The sequence below is a fragment of the Furipterus horrens genome, unplaced genomic scaffold (genome assembly GCF_987537825.1).
Source record: "Furipterus horrens unplaced genomic scaffold, mFurHor1.1.pri manual_scaffold_17, whole genome shotgun sequence".
NCBI classification, from domain to species: Eukaryota; Metazoa; Chordata; class Mammalia; order Chiroptera; family Furipteridae; genus Furipterus; species Furipterus horrens.
Window position 1 is genome coordinate 22,126,891 of NW_028327187.1, and position 18,825 is coordinate 22,145,715.

General features: G+C 39.4%; 1 protein-coding gene across 1 annotated transcript in view; it reads right to left on the reverse strand.

The window, feature by feature from the left end:
* The window catches only part of FHL1 (four and a half LIM domains 1), a 60,354-nt gene extending 41,966 nt beyond the window's left edge, over positions 1-18,388 (reverse strand). Inside the window, exon 1 of the mRNA XM_090264579.1 lies at positions 18,259-18,388. The gene's annotated coding sequence lies outside the window, so the exon portion shown is untranslated. The remainder of the gene's footprint in view (positions 1-18,258) is intronic.
* Between the last annotated feature and the right edge of the window lie 437 nt (positions 18,389-18,825).

Genomic DNA, 18,825 nt, shown 5'->3' on the forward strand with positions numbered 1-18,825 from the left:
TGATGCTAACAGGCGGCTTAGACTTCTCATTTATCCTACTTTTATTCAAATGTTTACACTATGGTAGTCACAAACACTGGCATATGCACCTTTCAAAACACATTTTAAGTGGTACCATAAAATTCAATAATAAATACAAATGAGATGGCCACTGGCTCATTTCTTTTAGCAGAAGAACTGATAAACTGGCTCTCATTAGGCAAAATAATTTATTGGTATAAATAAACAGTTCAGATGAAAGATGCCTCATTTTCTAAGAATGTCAAGATAATCAAAATCTGCAAAATAATCAAACCTTTAACAATATCTTAATAAATAAGCAAAAACCAAGAGGATATTATGTTATAGAAATATAATAAAACTTATTTTTTTGTCCTTATATTAAGATTTAGTATACAGTATATCTGATGATTTGTATGTGGTGATATACTGTATAGTATGTCTAGAAGGTCATCAATTCCACACATTTCTGTATTTATTTTATATGACAAAATCATAATATTCTTCACAATTTGAAAGAAATGTTTATCCTTACTCAATTTGGGAAAATATAAGTTTATTTTAAAAGATATATCTACTACATATACTGCATGTCTGAAGTTGTGATCAGTCTAGATTTTTCCCTAGATTTTTATAGGCTCTTCAGAAAACTTAAAAGTGCACAGATTCACCAAAGTTAGAGTGGTGAACCATTTTTAAAATCTTGCACTGAAATATAGGTAATCCTTTAAAATTCTGAATTTGCCTTTAGAGGTTTCCATACTAGTAAATAAAAGGTTTTTCCTCCTGGGTATGGTATAACCTATAAAGTCACCAAAGGGAGAAGGATGAGCAGCACCTCCACCATGCACCAAGTAAACACTAAGGAGCTCTTTTGATGGGCCATTTCTGGATGCAAATTTAAAGAACTTTTTTGGTCAGAAAGGGGGCATAAGCAACATAGTACAGTATATTTATTTTTTGACTGGAGTATTAAAACATTGGGAATACTTTTGCAACAAAAGGGACTACATCCTACTAAAGATTTCTGCACATCAAAGGACACCACCAACATAAAGAAAAGGCAGCCTACTGAATAGGAGAAAAGATTGGAAAATCACAGACCTGAAAAAGGGCTAATATACATAATACAGGGTTGGGCAAAAGTAGGTTTACAGTTGTTCGCATGGAAAATAACACAATAATTCATAAACAATAAGAATAAACTGTTTTGTATACTCACAACTGTAAGCCTACTTTTACCCCACCCTGTATATAAAAAGTTCATACAATTCGATAGTAAAAAAAAAAAAAAAAAGAATCTGATTTTAAAATGGGCAGGTCTGAAGAGATATTTTTCCAAAAAAGACATACAGATGGCCAATAGACACATGAAAATATGCTCAACATCTCTAATCATCAGGGAGATGCAAATTAAAACCACAGTGAGATACCACTTTACACCAGTCAGAATGGCCATCATCAACAAATCAACAAACAACAAGTGCTGGCGAGGATGTGAAGAAACGGGAACCCTACTGCACTGTTGGGAATGCAGACTGGTGCAGCCACTGTGGGAAACAGTATGGAATTTCCTCAAAAAATTAAACATGGATCTGCCTTCTGACCCAGCAATTCCATTTCTGGGGATATATCTGAAGAAACCCAAAACACTAATTCAAAAGAATATATGTACCCCTATGTTCACTGCAGCATTAGTTACAATAGCTAAGATCTGTAAACAGCCCAAGTGCCCATCAATAAATAAATGGATGAAAATTTTGTTTTATACATACATATATATATATTTGTGTATATATATATATATATATATATATATATATATATATACACACACACACACACACACACATGTATATATAATGGAGTATTATTTAGCCATAAAAAAGAATGAAAATCTTGCCATTTTTGACAACACAAAGAGACTTCAAGGGCATTATTCTAAGCAAAAGTAGTCAGATAGAGACAAATACCATATGATCTCTCTTATACGTGGAATCTAAAATAAAACAAACAAACAAAAAACCCAACACATATATACAGAGAACAGATTGGGAGTTGCTAGAGACAGGAGGGTGGAAGAAATGGGTGAGGGTCAAACGGTTTTTTAAAAGACTATTTTTCTGTGTATATTATTGCATAATTTCTGGTTAATGAGCTTTATGAGAATAAACAAAAGTAGAAAATTAAAAAAAATAATAGAACATTAAAAATACTTTAAAAAGCTGTCACTAATAGAATACAGGAAACTAAAATTATCATCATTAGGAACAAATGAAAACAATGCCAAAAAAAGAACAAAATCCAGCAAGAAAAATGGAGAAGCAAATATTTGCTGAAGTCAAAAGGTACAACCTTGAAATTTTTGTCCTTTGCCCTAATGTTCAATGGTATTTTTGTTTTGTTTTCAAAATACAGAGATTGATGTCCTTTCAATGACAATTACAACAACTCCCAAATCAAACAAATGATAAAATAAAAATTCACTTAATTGACTGATAGGTTTGAATTAGTCATTGCCAAGTTTACAACTTTCCCACAACTCCAAGCATTCTTTCGTTAAGAGAAGCAGGGTTTTTGCTCCCCTGCCATGATGACCTTGAGTAACTTTCTGGGTGACTACAATTCTTTATTTTTATGTAACTTACTGGGGAACACCCATTCCCCAAATTAGAACTCCTAAATCAAAGCAATGGGGGGCGGGGGCAAAATAAGTACAGATCCATAAAACATGACAATTCTGATAGCACTGGCTGTCCCAGAAGTTTGAGAGGAACTCCTGAGTCAAAGACATTCTAACACTGCCCCTTACTCCCCCAACTGTCACCAAATCCTGTCCATTTGTCCTGCAAAAGAGCTTTCATACTTTTTCTTCCTTATAATCTCATTTCTACAATATTTATTTAACCCATTATCACTTCACACCTAGACTACTTCCACAAGTTTAACTCTGGACACACTCCCTCCTTCATATAGCTGCCAGAATAATCTTTCAAATATAACACCTTGCAAGTATCCACTCCCTTTCCCCAAGACCTTCCTCTACCATAATCTAAAGGCCATATTTCTAGCATGAAATTCAAGGCCTTCCAACCAGACCCAAACCCACTTTTCACCTTCCACCATACTCAACTATGGCTTTGGCTGACTCCCTGCCTCTGAGGTTTGTCACCGCTGGAGAATAACAGGTGCTCATGCCACCCTCTCCTGAACCCAACTCCCAAATTGCCTGTACCTGGGGAGCCAGAGCAACTAGTGATGTCTTGGACACCTAAAGTTTTCCTAGATGAATCTAATGTGCAGCCAAGTTTGAGAACCACTGCTCCAAATTCCTATAGCACACAGTTTGTCAAAGTTTAGTGGGCATCAGAATCTCCTGGGGGTGAGGGGGTGGTTAAAACAGATTGCTGGGCCCTACCCCTTGTGTTTCTGATTCAGTAGGCCTGGGATAGGCCCATGAATTGGCATTTCTAACAAGTTCCCAGGTGATGCTGATGCTGCTAACCCAAGGACCCCACTTTGAGAACTGCTGCTCTATAGCTGTAATTAATATACAGTGTAAATATATCTATCATATACAACAGGTCCTCAAAAAACATTTCATTCAAAATCGTTTTGTTATATGAAATGCCGTAGGAACTTAACTCTTGTTTACATTAGCCTATGGTAACATTAAAGTTACAGAACCTACCAACAACATTAAGGGAGGACTTACTGTATGTATAATGGTTATTATATGTGCACATAATAATAACTATTACATATTTTATTTAGCAAATGAGAATATGGTATGTTCTCAAATATCTTCCATTATTGCCTTGTACTGTTAGATTTTTTGTAACATGTTTGTTTATAAACCAATACTAAAAATGTTTTAGGGATTATCTAGTCCAATTTCCTTTTTATAAACATACCTCAAGAGGAGTAGTGATTTTCCCAAAGGATCAGATGGTTATTGGCAGAACTTGGGCTAAGACTCAAAATTTCCGACTCCTCCTCCCCCTCAGTTCAATACTCTTTCCACCACATCCTTAATGCATCTCTAACAGCTTCTCCAATTAGAATGGACATTCCTTGCTTAAAAAGATCACTTTTGTTTTTAATATTCCCCACAGCATTAGCAAGCCTAGCAAAGTGCCCAGCACCGAGTAAGCACTCAGTAAACATTTGCTTATTTCATTTTATGAAGTATTCAGCCTCATACTTATTTATAAGCTGGGTTTGGCACAGTGCTGGCAATTGGGCAGCTCTGTTCCAATCAATTAGCCACAGAGTAAATCCTTCACATCAACACACACATTGCCGGTACCTGCTATAGGGACAATAATAAGTACATAAAGACAAATTATAGGGGTTTTAAAAGCAGAAAGAGTAAGTTTATAAGGTGACACAATTCAACTTTCAGGTTGTACATCAGAAAATATTTAAAACATACCCGAAGTTCCATTTTATACTTAACAAACCAGTGCAGCAGTACAAACCTGACTAGTTAGGGAAGTCTCAAGTACACTGCTTTGGTAGTTAGAAAACTTAAGCCAATGGTCCCCAAAATTCTCTTCTGGTAAGGCCATCGCTGTTCCTTAACAAAAATTCCACAGGTAACTGAACTAAGAGTAACGAGGAGATAGAGGGGGAGGGAGATGAAGAGAAGGCCAAAGGTCTCTGAGAAGTCGGGTGAGCACACGGGGCAAGAAGATGTTGACACACACCTGGCCATGAATGCCATTGCCATTACACCTACCCAGACCTTCCAGCTATTTCCAGCAGCTTTACTGGGAGGAGAATGACTATGCTAGGCCTCACGACTGACTAGGCCTATCTATACCTTATTATTTGGCCAGAGGGATAATGTTGCATCACTACAATTGACAGGAACTGCTGTATAATCAAGTCAGCTGCAGAACTTGGTATTAATTGTGAAGGTGACCACAGGAATGCACTGGCTGTACCACTATTTGGTTCACCACTGGCACAGAGTAACCCGTGATCTTGGCAACTGAAGTGGAATCTCCAGCCTCCATTATGGATTGCACCTCTAGAGAGAGGTTATTCCTGTCCCTTCTCATTCTCCTTACCCGTTAAAATCTGCTGCAGTGTGGCTCAGTGGATTGAGCGCTGGCCTGCAAACTGAAAGGTCGCCAGTTTGAGTCCCAGTCACAGCACATGCCTGGGTTGCAGGCCAGGTCACCAGTTGGGAGCAAGCAAAAGGCAACCAATCAATGTTTCTCTCGCACATTGATGTTTCTCTTCCTCTCTCCCTCCTATATCCTCTCTCTAAAAATAAAATATTTTAAAAAGTCTTTAAAAACCTGCTGCTTCTAACAGACATAGGACTGCATGTATAGTATAGTCAATCAGGCAAGCAGTGAAGCCAAGAAAAGATATGTAAAACTTTGTCTAATAACAGGTGTAACAATGAGTATCCATAACAGATTCATACCTTAAAAATTACTTCTGATATACAAAATAAATTTTCATAAGTTAAATAGGTGAATTCTATAACCAAGCCCCCCCTTTATTAGTATTTTTTCAGGTAATTGTATGAAGTTTTCAACCCTGGGTCTAATTACAGACCTGATGGACACATTCCATGACAACCATATCCCCTAGATATCCATTCCTTGAGTGATCACCTTCATTTTTATGTTCTAATCCTCGATGCCTTGTCAGTTTTTTCTCTTCTGATGACTTTAACATCACCATGATGTTTGCTTATCTCCCTCACTCTCACTGTCCCTCTTCAGACCCTATCTCCCACTTCGTCACCCCCCGCTTACCTACTGTCTACCGTAGAATGTTGTTTCACAGCCAACTCACTCAAGAAAGCAACACATACTTGTAGTTGCTCATAATAATCACCCAGTTCCAATTTTTCAAAACCATTTACAATAAGACCTTTATAAAGCTAATCTTTTCACCTAAGTTTAGTGCAGAGCTCGCCACACTGAGCAACTACACAGAGGTTCTGAGGTTAGAGGTCAATGCTGCTACAAGCCCTGCAACAACCTTTGGCCCAAAGTCATCAAACTCTGACCTGGATATTGGCTCAAAGAGTTGGCATGAGCTCATGAACTGTCACTGTTGCTAGTGACACCAACAAATGCAAGGGTAAAGAGGTTTATTAGGCTCCAGGGCAGGGGATTTATCAAATCTGGAGATCCACTCTATTGCAGAGATGGCACAATGCCCCAGTGGTGGCAAAGTCCCAACCCAATACTCACAATGACCTGCCTAGTAACTACTGTGCAACCAGGCAGTGATTAGCACTACTGGGCAGTTCTTTCAGAAGCTCATACTTCCACTTTTCAGGGGAACCATGATACAAAGTTATGTCACTCAAGAAGCACTTATCTTGTTTTACTAGTTCTTAAAAACAAACACTGCACTTTAATCTACAAGTTAATAATAAAATATATTCTGTCTATTTCTGAACCACAATGTACAAAGGTTTTTCTTAAATTAATATATTTTAGAAGTTTTAGATTTACAAAAAAACAGAGTGGAAAATAGTTTCCATATACTCAACACCCCTCCCAGTTCCCTCTATTATGAACATTGCATCACTGTAGCCTATTTGTCACAACTGATAAGCCAATATTGATATACTATTATTAACCAAAGTCCAAAGTTTGTATTAGGGTTCACTCTTTGTGTTGTGCATTCCAGATTTAGCAAATATTGAAGGTATTTTTGAAAAATCCTTTACAGTTCATTCTAAGGAGCAATAAATCACCTTACCTCAAGGAAATTTTTATTGCTTTAGCTTTGTAAAAGGAAGTTTCATAGGGATATTATAATGTAAATCATTCATTTCTTTTTAATGATTTATGGTTTCAAAGACTGTCTATAACATAGCCCTGCAAACACATTTGACTTTGATAATAAAAAATGAACTGTTTACAACTCTCAAACCTCCAGACTGGCTCAAAACCTGAAAGGAGTCTGAAGAAATTATTGGACCACAAAACAAAAAGAAAACAGCCTTCAAGATGGTATCTGAATGGGGAATTAGTCTGTTGATGACTTGGTCTGGAGATGTTTATAAAACAGCTGTGTCACTAAAAGATTTTTTATAATGTAAATGAAATGGTCCCTGGCTGGTGTGGCTCAGGGGATTGAGTGCTGGCCTGAGAGCCAAAGGGTCGACAGTTCAATTCCCAGTCAGGGCACATGCCTGGGTTGTAGGGCCAGGTCCCCAATTGGGGGCGCTCGAGAGGCAACCAATGTGATGTTTCCTTCCCTTTCTCCTCCCTTCCAGTCTCTCTAAAAATAAATATCTTTAAAAATGTAAATGAAATGGGGTTCAACATGATTTTGTTGACCATGTTCATGAATTATAGATGCAATATGCATTGGAAGGCTCGTGTGATAAATCTTTTGTGATCCTTAATTTTTACATATCCTAGTCTCTGTATGAACATGTATAGACAAAGAACAAACTCCTGGTTTATAGCATTGAATGGTTTCCAGGACTGTGTGTCTGCTCTTGAGCTCTGTTTTAAGTATGTGTGTCCTTTGCTTGCATTTTGCAATAAAAAAAAAAAAAAACCCTTTGTTGTTGAGCATGTTGGTCTTGTCCCTTTTTTTCCCTTTCTTTCTTTTTTTGGGACATATGAAGCAAATTATTATTTTTCTGTATATTTTCTGCTTTTGTAAACTTTTCTTTGAAAATGGTTTTATAAAAGGGCTTTTACAATCTCTCCCCCCAAATAAACAGCTGTATCATAAGAAAGCAGAGCAGTGTAAGGAGTGGCATGAGGAGACAGAAAAGATGAGGAAGAAAACTGGGGAAGGAAGACAGTGGAAGTCAGGAGCGGCAAATGGAGACTGGATGCAGGACAGAGCAATAGCAACGGAACAGAGGGCTAGCTAGACATTAAAGTCCAGTGACACGAATTTTTGAGAGAGTGAGGAAGGTACACACTATATCTCAACAGTATGGCCCTTAAATTGGCTAATATTTGTTTATTCAATTGAATATATCAATGGGAAATGAACTTTGAGCTTATTAAAAACTTGCTTTTTATCTAAGTATGAAAAGATGATACACCAATGCACAGAAAATTCCCTCTGAATGTTTCAAATCTTTTGGAAAGCTCAAGGGATAGGATTATTCCTGTGTAATATTATACATACATTAGCTGGAGGTACTGATATATACATACAGATTAAAATATTTATTCTTGCCCTGACTGGTGTGGCTCAGTGGATTGAGTGCTGCCCTGCGAACCAAAAGGTCGCTGATTGGATTCCCAGTCAGGGTACCTGCGTGGCTTGCAATCTAGGTTCCCAGTAGGGGGCGTGCGAGAGGCAACCCATCAATGTATAGCTCACACATTGCTGTCCTCTCCGTCTCTTTCCCTCTCTCTACAATACAATACACCAATTTCTTTTAAAATATTTATTCTTATTTTTTCATTTTTACTTTACAAATAAAGATGAAATAAAGTTCAAATTATTTTATTTGTCCTGTTCTTGAGAAATTTGACATCTCACCATAACTACTTTGGAAATACATCTACCGCTTTTCCATTTTATCAGAATTGTTTATCTCTTGGCTGTAATTTCCCTTTGATCCAAGTATGTAATGAGGCTATTTAATAAGGATGCTGTAGTTTAGCTGCAAACAAATTTCTTAACTATTCATTTTTAGACAGTCAGGATAGTATTATTTTATCTTAAACACAGAGAAAAACTTGCATTTTGGATATAAATATGGTCTTTGGATAGAGAAGGATCCACAAATTTTTAAATCTAAGTCAAAAAGTGATTCTCATGCCCGGACCAGTGTGGCTCAGTTGAGTATAGTCCTGCAAAGTGAAAGGTCCCTGGTTCAATTCCTGGTCAGGGCACATGCCTGGGTCGCAGGTTTGGCCCCTGGTCAGGGAAAGTGTGAGAGGCAACTGAAAGATGTTTCTCTCCTTCTCCTTCTCTCTCCCTTCCCCTCTCTACAAAAATAAATATTAAAAAAAAAAGAAAGAAAGTGGCTCTCACAAGGGCAGCTCAGTGGTTGCCTGGGGACATGGGCAGAGGGAAGAATGTACTGTAAAAGGGGCCTGAGGAGTGATAAAAATATTCTACATTCTGATTGTGGCAGTGGTTTCATGGGTATATACATCTGCCAAAACTCATCAAAATACACACCTTAAGTAAATGCAATTCATAGTGTATGCAAATGCTACTCAATAAACTTGATATTAACATTCCACAATGTATATCAAATTCTCATGTTGTACCATTTAAATATATACAGTTATATTTGTTAATTATTCCTTAATAAAGTGGGGGAAAAGTAGATATTTAAAAAGTGGCAACTCTTCCTCTGGGGAGCACACCCATGCCTTTCCCTTCCCCACTTCTTCCCACTAGGCGGTTACTTTGCCTTTCTCTCTCCTAAATTCCAAAGACGCTTCTTTGGCTTCTGTAACTTGTTTCCTGAGCCTACTCACCCTAGCTGGCTCACTTCTACTGCCTCCAAAAGTTTCTAAATAAACCTCTTATAATTTGAAAATTAAATTAAATTAAATTAAAATTTAAAATGGCTCTAACAAAAGCCAACTACTTACCAGCAATTTTCAACCACTGTGACACAAGAATTTTTAAAACTTGCAATATCAGATGGCTATTGTTATGTTTGCTGTTGTCATTTTTTTTTCTGCGACAGTCTAAGGGAAAGCAGGTTAGTGCCCCTGACCTCCTTCTGAGACTTTATAACTCATGTATGTGTATCTCTGTCTCTGTGTGTATTATTTAGTCTCTAGGAAACCTGGGAGGGGCGGAACCTGTTACTTTAGTTTAGCTGGTCACATGAAAGGCCAGATGATTATGTCTATAGGTAGATGCTAACATTCAGTTTCACAACCAAGAATGATGTGTAATGTCTTCCTAATAAATCACACATTTTAAACTTCAAAGGAGTCAAAAAGCCTTATCCACACTCAAAAATTTAAAGTGAATAACAAAAGTTATTAATTAATCAAGCATAGAAATTTAGTTTCCTATCATTTTTGTCAAAAAAAACTTGATGTTAAAAATCTCTGCATCCTCAGCTATAACTTCCTTAGTATTGAAAAATATAAATAAAACCTTGTGGATACTATAAATTCTTGTGATTAAAGTATTGATGGGTTGTTTTACGTATAAATAAAATATAAATTCTGCATGCAGTAAAGAGCTGACTACAAAAACTTATATTGATTGTTCTTTCTTTTTCTAGGTTTAACTGCATTAAAAAATGGTACACACATATCTTCTGTTCACTTTCTACCTTTAGTACTTGACAAATAAAGTACAAGCAAAGCTTGTTAGTTTCAATACAGAAGAAAACACAAATTTTCTAAGAAGCATAGTGTGCTACAGGAACCTTGCAAGAGTTGGTTGCTTCAGACAATGCAACTCATTAACAGACAATAAGGAGAAACAGACACAAAAACTACTTAACACAGCCCTAGGCAAGGGTAAAATTTCCTCATTTAATCAAACAGTAAGCCCTTAGCAATGGTATCCATACTCACTACTTCACACAGCTTTAGCATTTGCTGGGGCCCTCACTGTGGAGAAGAGATGATTTCGTGTTCACAGGTTTACGTGTACAGGGTAGGGCAAAAGCAGGTTTACAGTTGTTTGTATCAAAAATAATGCAATAATTAATAAATAATAATACACGAACAAACTGTGTTTCACACACTCACAACTGTAAACCCACTTTTGCATTACCCTATAAATGCGATCTCTGTCATCTCTTATCATATTTTGTTTTATTCTCTTCTATCAGTGACATTTCTACATCAAGTGACACTAGCTCTTCTTGGCCCACAGTGGCTCCAGACAGAAGCTTCCCTATCCATCCTAGACTGGAAAAAGGAGCTGGCCCAGTCCAGGTTGGTGTAAGTGTAATACTGGTGACTGGGGTAATGGGGACCCTGTGGGAGATGAACATGATGATGTGGATACACTGAGCTGGAAAAAGGAAAGTGGACAGAGTCAGCTGTACTAAAAACAACAACAACAAAAAAGGGGCACCCTAAGAGTGAAATGGACACAGAGGCAAAGGAGACAGAGAGAGAGAGAGAGTGAGCCACACATCTACAGAGAGAAATAGAGGGCAGAAAAGAGAGGGAGGAAAGCTAAAGAACTTTTTTACTAGTGCCTAATTAAAACAATTACACGTGTGTTAACAATGCCACACTGCCAGCGTTTGCTACAATTTCTTAACTTCCTATCTAAATTTGGAAGCAGATGCAGTCTTTACAATGTCTTTCCCAGCATTTTAACAGATATCTCATTTTATAAAGGAAAAATAAAATTTTTTTGCAGCAATAGCTTTAACTGTGGTCTTCCAGACTCCCATGTGTAAAGACTCATATAAAGTTGTTTTTCATTTCTATGACCATAGGCATGTTTGATATGCATTGGTACTTGCCCATAGGCCAGGGAAAATTAAACTGAGGGCCAGAGGCACACAAGAGGTTTCCCATTACTAATCCTCAAATTCAATAAAGCAAATTATATGAAAAATTCCTGTACTGCTCCTGTTTTGATCATTTTCTGAAATTAGGAAACACTTAATGTTTTTGGTATCTTTTAGTATAGTTCTTATACTTCCAGCATAATAGCTGTTCTTTTGAGGGCCAGGCTAACAAAAAGTTCTTGACTGTGAGAAGTTTGTAATTAGAAAATAAAAACTTACCTACTATGGAGAACCCACACAACTTCAAACCTACACAACTACACAAACTCCAACATTAGCACATTATATGACCTTGAATCAGGTGCTTGAGCCTCCTTTTCCTATCTGTAAAATGAAGGGGGTGGGTACTGACAGCTCCTTCTAGCAATGAAATTCTATCACTCAAGTTGGAGGAGGAGAAATTTTAAGGGGATTACACAAGGAAGCCATGACATAGTTCTCCAACAATGCGGCAGCATTCTCATTTCACGCCTTATGACTGTGATTTCTACCTAGAGATACAACACTAATTCAGAAAATATTTTGGTAAAGTTTTAAACAAGTAACCTAGACTACACTTACAGTTTGGAGTTTTTGCAAAGGACTTGAGTCCATCCTTTTTTTAAAAAAATCAATGCATTTTAAAAAGAACTACAAAACATCACTAATTTCTGGGTAGTGGATTGTAACTGACTTTTATTTTCTTCTTTAGACTTTTCTTTATTTTCTGAATTTCCCTACAATGAAAAAGTACCACTCTTATCATTTAAAAAAGGATTAGTGTATTCTTACAAGTTTGATCAGATCTCCCAAGTTTATTCTGAAATCACTGGGAAGTGGGTCACAAAATCAGACGGTATCACAATGAGTGTCCATACACAGTAGTGCTTGATTACCCAAGTGGCTGATTGTTGTAGTCAGAATCAGGACATTATTATTACAATCCAAATCTATGGTTCACAGTCCTATGTGGAAATCAAAATGTGCATTTTATCTAAATAACATTTCTTCCCCACTCCCACCCCCAGCATTCCTTTCCAATTTAAAGTAAATGAAATGAAGCATGAGGTACTTTTACCCACAAAAAGCTTTCCAGACAAAATATAATTGCTAATGGGCTGTTTCTTATTTTTCCTCTTTTTATGCTCTAAAACACAACACATCAAAAGTTAAATATTAGCTGTCAAAACAAAACACACCCCCACATGAAAAACACAAGTATGAATTTGACTTTTTTTGTAAAAGCAACTTCCATAGAAAAAACAAATGTTTAAATTGTGTAAAAAGATGAAAAAACCAAATGTTGCCATTACTAAGTTCTATATGACAGCTCCAAGAAAGGTAGAAGGTGAACTGCAGAAAGGATCTAAACACAATTCAATAACTTCCAGTTTTATGGTTATCAAATAAATGTTCAAAAATTCAAGTAAAACAGAAAATGAAGTTCTCCAAAATGACAATGACAGGCTTACTTCGGGTAATTCTCCATAACAAATTCCATGTTGCACTCAGTTCTCATTAGTTGAGGAAGATATAGTAATTCACCTTTTCATTCCCTACATGAATTTAATCCAGCACCTACAACACATTATCTCTGAAATTACTTTTTTATAGGACTGGTTACTCACCTCTCTGCAGCCCACTCTTCAATTCACCCCCTTCCATCAACCCCAAGCCTTAGATCAAGCAGCAGGGGATAGGGGCTTAGTCATGCGACTTAAGTTCAAATCCCAACTCTGCTGCTTACTAGTTGTACAATCTTAAGACAAGTTACTTAACTAACCTTATCTGTGAAATGTGCATAACTGCTTTGCAGAGTTGCTATGAGGATAAAATTACATAAAGGGTATAAATTCAACTTATGAATTTTCTAGAATTATAGTAGGCCTTCAAGTAATATTGGTTCCCCTTCTCCCCCTACTCCTGGCTACTTACTCCAAGTATGATCAAATTTAACATTCATGGTTTTAATTACTCTCAAGCAAGCTCAATGGTATGTAGGACATGTAGTCATTTTAATTTTGTTAAATACGATTTTGAATAGAGCACACCACAAGGGAGACAGTATTACATTGTGCTTAAAACCATGAACTGAGGAGTAAACAATCTTTTGATGTCTACTTCCAACCCTGACCAGCTGTGGGACCTAAGGCAAGTAACTTTACCATTCTGAGCCTGGTTCCTCATTTATGAGATAAAGAGAATATACCATGTATACAACTGCCTGGCACACAGTAATTACCATCAATGGTAGCTGTTATTGATCTTTTAATTATTCAGGTCCACGTATGGAAATGAGTCACTTTTAAGACTAGTAAAGTGAGCTCAGCAAACCACTCAAGTCATATCAAGGCACGGTCATTGCATTTTATAGAGGAAATTACATCAACCTCGGGACTAATGACTTTTTGGTTCAGATCATTATTTGTTGGTAGGGGGTGGGGAGCCTGCCCTGTGCACTCTACAACGTTAAAGCAGCATCCTTAACCTCTCAGAGGCATGCCAATCCCCAAGTTGTAACAGCAAAAATGTCTCTGGACATTGTTCAATGTCTTCTAGGGGAGAAACTACCCCAGTTAGGAACCAGTGGCCTAGAACTATTTGCAAAAAGGCGAATTCTCAAAATTCTCAAAAGGTAGCCCTGCAAGAGAGCAAAGGTTTATGGAGCTACTATTTAGTATTAGCCACTCTTCTGGGCTCCACCATCCATTATTATCTATAATTCAAAGTTAACCACAAAAATATTTTTTGGCCCAGTTTGTTGTCAGAAAATGCTTTAAGGAACAGGAAGGAATGCTGGCCTGGCCGTCTTCTCACTACTCTATACCCGGATACAAAACACTGAACTTAAATATCAAGAATTCTGCTATGTCCTATTTATTTTATATAAAGCTTATGAAAAAGAAGACCATAGACCTTAAGATGACTTAAAACCATATTATGTACCCAAGATGAAAATTTATGTCTTGGTTGGAGAGATGAGATAAAATGTATGCAGTGAACAATTCTCTGAAAAGAAATGACTCCACTATTTGCATGGCTAAAGCATGTTTAATGTATATAAAGTGCTATGTTAATTTCCAAAGACTCTGGACAACTCTTTATTTCTTTTTTTATTGTTGTTCTATTATAGTTGTCCCAATTTTTCCCCTGGTGCTTTCCCCTGCTCCCCCTCTCACCCCCACAGTCACTCCCCACCCTGTTGTCCATGTCCATCAGTCATTTATACTTGTTCCTTGACTAGACCCTTCCCTTTCTTTCCCCCCTTCTCCCCCTCCACTCTGGTCACTGTCAATCTGTTCCTTGTTTCCATGCCTCTGGTTCTATTTTGCTCATTTTTTGTTCTGTTCATTAGGTTCCTGTATTGACACCTCTTGATTATTCACAACAAATTCATTTTCTATCTTTCATTTAATAACTGCACCAGAAGGCAGAAGCCATTTCTTATCTACTGTGCACCCCTGCACCTAGCACACAGCCTCCAACAGAAGTGGTAAAACTCAGTAAATGTTTGTTGAGTAAATGAATGGTCATGTATTCTGCTTAATTAAGTACTCCATTAGCAAAAAAACAAAAAAACAAAAACAAAAACAAAAAAAACAAAAAAACAACCTTTTCTTTGCTCTCATCTAACAGGAGCTGAAAGAAAAGCTGTTTTAAGAGAAAACAATTACAGTCCACTCCCTCTTACCCCAAATCCCAACAACTGGAAAGTTCAATTAACCAAAAAAAAATTTGTAGGCAAAAGTTGGGGAAAGCAGCCAAAGAGATAAGTTCATCCAAGTGCCAACATTTGTTCAACTCCCACAAGGTTATAAAAGCCAATGTTACTGGCACCAGAGGGGAAAAAGGGAGGGGTGTGGGGAAGAAGGGAACCAGGAAGTGGAGGGCAGGAAAACAGGGCTCAGTCTCAGAAAGTTACCTCTGATTCCTTTAACAAACTATTATTTAAGTGTCAAGACTTTAGGCCTGTGAGGCAATTTCTTACACAAATTTTGATTTACAAATTATTTTTCAAATGGATGTTAGTTATTTCGAAAAATATTTTATCAAATATTTGTTAATTTTTGAAACGTCATCCTTTTTTTCCCCTATAGTCCCACAGGGCAACAGGTTCTCAAAAAACTGGGTAAAAGACACTTCATGTACAATTTTTTTTTCTACGGAAACTTGAGGCCCACCACCCATCAACACGCTTCTCTCTATAAAAGATTTTTCCTCTCTCAGCATTCTATTCATAAGAGAAAAAACAGACTTCAATCCTGTAGGCAAAAAAAAATCAGTGTATAATTTTTGACCCCCCCCCAAAGGCTTTTCCTGGGTATCATCAGGGAACTGGTTCCAGGACCCCCACAGATACGCAAATCCATGCATGTTCAAGTCACCTGTATAAAATGGTGCAGATCAATGCATACAGTCAGCCCTCCACATCTGCAGACTCCCAAGGACAGAGAGAAAACAGTACAGGTATCTACTGGGGAAAAATGGCTGTATAAGTGGATCCCTTAAGTTCAAACCCATGTTGTTCAACTGTACAGTACTATTTTTAGACTGTTGCCTATACACAGAATGCATCACATTGACATTAGAAATGGTGCATGTAATAGCATTTATTTAAATGTATTTTCATTAATCTTTGAGACCCAAATCTCTACTTCCACTTAAACATTTTCAATAAACAAGTAAGAATCTTATTGCAGTGGTTCATTAGTTTGATACTTATAAATTAATTCCCATACACTGGTATCATACAAGAGAAATTTTTACTAATGTAAATCCTATATTTTTAATGTTTCACTCAAAAAAACAAACCTGGTTTAAAAAAATAAAAAAAACTTTTCTTCTCCAAAAACTCAGTATGAGAATGGTAGCTTAGAATTTCAAACACAAGATACGGCTATAGAACCTATATGGTAGTATTAGACTATGTAATTATTGGGAGTTGGTTTGTACAAATCATGGCCTATCTGACCAACTTCCTGATGCATAAAGATTATATTTGCTCTTAAAAATGTTAAATAAGCATTTTTAAAGACTAAAGGTAAAGGACTATATTGGAACCTTATGTAACCAAAATGGGAAAGCAGTATATAGCCTCACCACATTAAAGGCCTTAGCCTCTTTAATATGTATTCTTCTTAAACAAATAAGAGCATGAGTTTCCAAAGGCAAAGCTACCATCCCAGAAGCCCTTGCTTCTTCACTGTAAAGAATAGGGAGGGATGTGTTCCTGGAGAAGAGGAGCTGGGAAAGGCTTTGCAAAATTCCAAGGGGCCCCTAATTTAAATATATGCTATTCTGCAAATGTTCACATTTCCAAGAAACAACATAAAACAATTAAAACTGTCTTAATAAAAATAACAGAGAAATTATTCCTGCTGCTCTATTAGCTTATCATAGATTTGATAACCCAGGGAAGAATTACAGGCAATTACAAAATGATGGCTCCAATTAGGAAAACTGGATCTGTTCCAAATTCAAATCAAAGGGGGCTCGCATAATCCCGATGGAATAATTTAAATGAATATAGGGGACTTCCAGCGAAGACATAGGACAACGTTTATTCTATTTCTACTGCTTCTGAAAGGCAAGCAAAATGCTACAACGACGGATCTCTTGCCCTTCAGGAAATTCAAAAACCAAACCTGGAGTCCCCTTAATAAACCCTATTCTCTTCTTTTCCCAAGGGGTCTCCCTGGTACAGGGTTTTTATTGTAAAGGGCAAAATAAAAAGAAACCTGAGAAACTCGCACAGTCCCAAATGCAGAAAATATAGCACTGAAGCCGAACCACACAGTCTTCCCTAGCTGATTTCCAAAAGTCTACCTACTTCTGGGCGACGAGAAGAGGCCGCGAGGAATGGAAAAGAAAGAGAAACTTCGAAAGCAGAAAGCGCTCTTCCAGATCCTAGAACAGACGGCACCTTATAGGGATTTCAAGCTTTTTGAGACGGAAAAGTCACACCCTGCAGTTTTCAAAAATCTACCTTCTAAGGATCAACCCACGTGATAGAACCTTCTTCTTGCTTCTCAGGGTTCCACTCTGGAACTGAAATCCACCACTCTTCCACCCACCCCAATTCGCCAACCGTCCCACCCCACCCCCACCATCCACTTAGAAGCACAGAGGGCTCTCCCCTTCTCCCTGCACTCCCCCACTCCTCCAACGCCCCCAGCATCCCCGTGGAGAAAAACCTAGAGAGCCCCTTACCTCTACTCCCTCGCATCCCCACCCCCACCATCCTCGTTGAGAGAACCAAGGTTCCCCTTCACTCCTTCCCTAATCCCCACCACCCTTAGTAAGAAAACCAAGGGGAGCTCCCCCATTTCATCTTCACCCGCTTCCCACAAACCCTAACTATCCTTGTTGAGAAAACCAAGAGGTGCTCCCACCTCGCCCCACCCCAACTGCTCGACATTCTGGGTGGGAAAACCAAGAGCCCCCTTCCCTCCCTCTGCCCTCCCCAACATTCCGCAGAAGGGAACGTGGAGAGCTGGCTCCCCCACCTCCACCCTGCTCCCTCCCTAGTCGCTCCCCATCCCCACCCCCCACCACTCTGGCGAAAACCCAGGGGAGGCCGAAGCAGGCAGCATAGGGGAGCCCCCTGTGGGCGTCCCGCACCCTGCAGCCCATTGCGCCCCCACGTCCCCACCCCCTGGCCGGGGCGAGAGGCCGCAGGTAGCCGGCCCCTAAAGGCCCCGCAGCCCAGAGCGACGGCTGCGGGGCCAGAGGGCAGCAGCTCTCCGGGGACGCGGGCCGGTGGGCGGGAGGCAGACAGGCATGCACACGCGGAGAGAAAGCGGGCTTACTGCCTGGGGATGCTCGTCAGCGCATCTGTCCCGGAGGCGGCCGCTACCTGCACCAACACTGAAGCGCGGCGGTGGCACCAGCGGTGGTGTTGGCGGTGGACTGAGCCCCCTTCAGCCGGCCGCGAGATGCAGGGCGAGGGAGGGACGCGAGGGGAGGGGCGCGCGAGGGGGGCGGGGAGGGGAGGGAGCGCGCGCAGGGGCGGACGCGGTTGGCCTGGGGCGGGGCGGGGCGCGCGCCAGCCGTGGCTCTACCCTTGGGGGCTGCTATGCGGGGCTAGCGCGTAGGGGCTGGTCCTGCGGGGGGCGGAGGGCTGGAGCGCCACGCACTCCGCGCGCCCACGTGCCCCTGGCTCGGGAGCGGCGGCGCTGCCTGCAAGGCGCGGGCTCGCGGAGAAGGTGGCTGCGGGGCGGTGGTGGTGAGCGCTTCCCCGTAGGGCGGGCTCCGGCCTGAAGAGAATGGCGGGCCAGGGGCTCCTGGGGCTCTCCTCTCTTGCGCGCAGCCTTCGAGCCTAGTGAGGAGTCACGAGTCACTGCAGGCAGCTTCGCCCAGGGCAAGGGAAGTGGGAG